Source organism: Euprymna scolopes, chromosome 22 (assembly GCF_053919585.1).
Source record: "Euprymna scolopes isolate OS-2025 chromosome 22, ASM5391958v1, whole genome shotgun sequence".
NCBI lineage: Eukaryota > Metazoa > Mollusca > Cephalopoda > Sepiida > Sepiolidae > Euprymna > Euprymna scolopes.
The window spans coordinates 36,595,232-36,599,759 of record NC_136503.1 but is presented as its reverse complement, the minus strand read 5'-3'; the positions used below and the strand labels follow the sequence as shown (position 1 = coordinate 36,599,759).

At 37.5% G+C, this 4,528-nt stretch overlaps 1 pseudogene; it reads left to right on the top strand.

Moving 5' to 3' along the window:
* Positions 1 to 3,650: 3,650 nt before the first annotated feature.
* Positions 3,651 to 3,767, top strand: LOC145244026 (5S ribosomal RNA; annotated as a pseudogene).
* The last annotated feature ends 761 nt before the right edge of the window (positions 3,768 to 4,528 follow it).

Sequence of the window (4,528 nt, the reverse complement as noted above, 5' to 3'; positions counted from 1 at the left end):
AGTAATCAGCAAAGTATATATTATATTTAAACTATAGATGAGAGCCTGTCAGGTATTATCATTTAAGGATAGAATTTACCTGGGAGTAATGACAATTAAAGCCTGACCGACGATTTTAAGATTCTTTAGTTCACTGCATGTGAGCAGATTATATTAAACACATAGATCAAACTTTGGCAGGTAGAATGTCAAAGTGGGTACCGCGTAAGAAACCGTTGACTGCGGAATTGATAAAACTATAAATAATAAAAAGACTAAATACGGACAGGCCGACGTCTACAGAATTATCTTTTAATTCCTTCATTCTTTCTTTCTTCATCACCTTTCCTCGTTTTGTTTAGCCTTTCGAGCATTTATGTGTGGGGCTATGACAACAGCATATTCTTTCCATTGTTTTGACTCTTGAGTATATATCAGACACAATTAGACACAGTTAATCAACCAAGAACCATGCCACTCTATATAAAATCATATAAGATATCAACGGATACACACTCGAGAGTCCAAACAATGAAAGGAATATGCTGTTGTCCTAGCGCTATTTATGTGTACATCTATCCTTTTCTTCTTTTACATTTCCTCCTCTTTACACTTCCACATTGAAGGGGGCGTTAAGTGTACACAAACGGCCGTCCATTCATTCCTGATATCAGAACCATTTCCATATACAGTCTTTTTTGGGTGAATTCTTTCCTTGTTTGTTAAACAATATTTCACCTTTCTTTGATGTTTTTTTTTATCTCCATTTCCGCCAACGTTAGCGGAATTCTTCCTAACCTAGGCCAACATCACCCTCTCACACACATGCACTGTATTCGTCGTAGATTTATTATTCGAAAACTAAGAATTTTACGTCTCCCTCCCTTTCTATCTCTTTCTCCACATGAATATTCGGTAGTTTCTGGAATGGTTCCCTAGAGAATACGTACCAAGAACAAGTGACTTAGGGCCGGAGGTGTTTAATGGTCAGGCAACGCCGACGCCGTCCTGTCTCGTTGGAGGCGGTTTAGAAATCACTCCGATCTAACAAGATGTGGGAAAAATTGGTCAATCTGCTATCAAGACCGATCTTACTCTGGGCGTGAAATAGAGGCTTGTCTACCCAGCCGATTTTCATATCTAAAATAGCATACTACGTACACGCGCACATATACTTTCACGGACACATTGCAACCAACATATTAGAAATTAAAGTCCTATACTAGAACATCTGTTCCCGACTCGTAGGTCATCAGAAATCAATTATCGCATACTCATATTGCACATCATTCTCTAGTCGTTCGTTATTTATTCATTTAGAAAATTGTATTTATGTGATATGATTTTATATTGGCCTCAGCGTATATAAAGTAATATAAATACAGATATAAATCAAACAGAGAAAGTTATGTGCAATTAATAAATCCCTTTTCACATAACAATACTTCTTAATCATCCCTATTCTACACACACGTCTATTTATGTATGTATGTATGTATGTATGTCATAAATATTTAATAAATATTTATTCGTGTGTATTTTGCATGTGTGTGTGTGTACGTATGTGTGTGTATATGCGTATATGTGTGCCTCTACGTGATTACGTTTGTATGTCTGTGCGCATGCACACGTATGTTGGCGTATGTCTATACACGCATGTGTTTATTTCCATGTGTATGCGGGGTGGAGGGGGCTCCCGTAAGCCGTGGTGAAGGCAACCCCTCTAGGAGAAGCAAATCTCTGAGTTAAAAACATAAAGCGGGAGACCAGTACCCGCATTAAGCTGGTCTACAGTTTGATTTGTTGCTGGCTATCTTGCTCTTGCTTGTTGCTGGATGTCAACATTTTGAACCGAGAGAGAGATTTAGCTGTCGTACAAAGCTAAAACGCTGTAACACCATCAGGTACAGATACTCCCTCAGGCTATAAGAAAAAAAAACGGTCCTATTGCGATGGAAAAGTTGTGACGCGTGTGGGTCTGAAATGCTGGAAGCATGTAGTAATTGATCTGCCATTATTATATGCATGTATATATATATATATATACATGCATATATATATATAGGTGTATGTATGTTTATGTACATGTGTATGTGTGTATATCTATGTTTATATGTATGTATATGTGTGTTTGTATGTATGTGTGCATGTATGTATATGGGCGTGTGTATGTGTATTTATGCATTTGTGTATGTATGCATATATATGTGTGTATGTGTGGGCATGTATGTATGTGTGTATGAGTGCATATTTACGTACATGTATGTATATGTAGGTAAGTGTGTGTGTATATATGTATGTGCGTATGTGTACGTATGGATGTATGTATGTATATGTGTGTATGTATTTGTAGGTGTGTATGTATGTATATCTGTACGTATGAGTGCATATTTATATACGTGTATGTATATGTAGGTAAGTGTGTGTGTATATATGTATGTGCGTATGTGTACGTATGGATGTATGTATATGTGTATGTATGTATATCTGTATGCATGTGTGTCTGTATAGGTATGTATGTGTATTCATAGTGTATGTACATATATGTGTATGTTTACAGATATATGTGTGTATCTGTATATAAGTATATTTGTGTTTACATATATATATGTGTGTGTATGTATGCCAATGACCGTCTTGTATATGTTTATGTATAAGTATGTCTATGTATGCATATATGTAATGTGTATGTATGCCTTTATGGGTTATTCTTACGTGTGTATGTGCATGTGTGTATGCATGCTTGTATGTATATATATGTATATATACCAGTGACCGTCTTCAGTGTCATGTCTGCTTGTGCGTGTGATTTTTTTTTTGTTTTTTCGGCAGGACTAAAGTTAAGGTTATCTTCGGGCTCATGGACTTTCAGTACCTGAGGGAGTGGCACTCGTCTGACAAGACGTTGCAATCATCATCATGTATGTATGTATGTATGAACGAATGCTTTTGTCAAAAACTGGCTACGTCAACAACCTTTAGTCGCACAAAACTCGTGTTCAGGTCAACTTTGCACCTATTAGTCCGAACCAAACGATCTGTTTAACATGCAGAAACGTTTGCAAGTCTACTGCTGGTTTGAGAAGACATGTGATTGTTCATAGGAATACCCTTCAACCTCCAGCGGAAGTCAACTCGATGGAAATTGCTCAAATTGTATGTCACATCTGCTTCAAGTGCAGAGTCATCTGAAATGGCGGCGACAAGATTGGGAGAACTCAATGTGACGGCGATCATCTGGAAAGATGCAACAACCATCATGTATGTATGTATGTATGTATGTATGTATCATGTACGGCAAAGGGCGAATGAACTCTTTTTCTGGGCCAACGGCCAACTAGCACCGTGTATATTTGTGTGTGTATATGTGTATTGGGGTAGAAAGGGCTCCTGTAAGCCGTGGTGAAGGCAACCTTTCTAGGAGAAGCAAATCTCTGATTTAAAAAACCATAAAGCGGAAGACCAGTACCCGCATTAAGCTGGTCTGCAGTTTAATTTGTTGCTGGCTATCTTGCTCTTGCTTGTTGCTAGAGAGAGAGACTTAGCTGTCGTACAAAGCTAAGACTATGTAACATCATATTTGTATAGATACTCACTCAGACATTTGGGCTCATGGATTTTAAATGTCTTAGGGAGTGGCACTCGTCTGACAAGACGCTGCAATCATCATCATGTACGGCATAATCACGTTGACATACTGGTTGCCATCAGATCACCGAAGTTAAGCAACGTTGAGCTTGGCTAGTACCAGATGGGTGACCATTTGGGAATTCTAGGCGCTGTATGTGCTTTCCGCTTATCTCAACATTGTTTCCAGTCGTCCTTAACCCCCACTTGCCACTGGTATTCAACAATGTCGACTTAGGAGAGGTGTGGTTGGAGATTGCGCAACTCTTGCCACAAATATTTCACGCGCAGGCACCCTTACAGTGGGTATCTATAGTCTGTCACGACTGAAGAAAGCCTTTTTCTTTTGTATGTATGTATGTATGTATGTATGTATGTATATATGTATATATGTATGTATGTATGTATGTATGTATTTATCTATATGTCCCATCTCTCTCTATATATACATAGTTTTGGAAGGTCTTTATGCTTGAAAACTATAAAAAAAACTATAAAAATTTAATTTTTAATACTTCGTTAAAAATTTTGTCAGTAAATCATTTAATCTCTCGCAATCGCTAAACAAACTTGCTTCCTCGAACTACCACTAGGCTCAATTTGGTGTAATGAAAAATTCTAATAAAAAGAGAAAACGCATGTTTCTTATATTCTTAATACAGCAATCCACTCCAAAAAGTAAAAAAAGCGAAAATGAAAAAAAAAAAATGGTACTCTTGCAGAATTGGATCCTGATCCTCAGGATTACCGTCAATCATGGCTTCGGCTCGACCAACAATCAGTGGATAAAGCTAAACGTAGCAAAACTGTTGAAACGCTAAATGTTTTTTTTTGTTTTCTGCATACAAACATGTGAGTTAGTAATTAATATTTGAGTGATGGGGGGGGGGGTACTATACACAGATTCGAAAAAGTTGTCCAA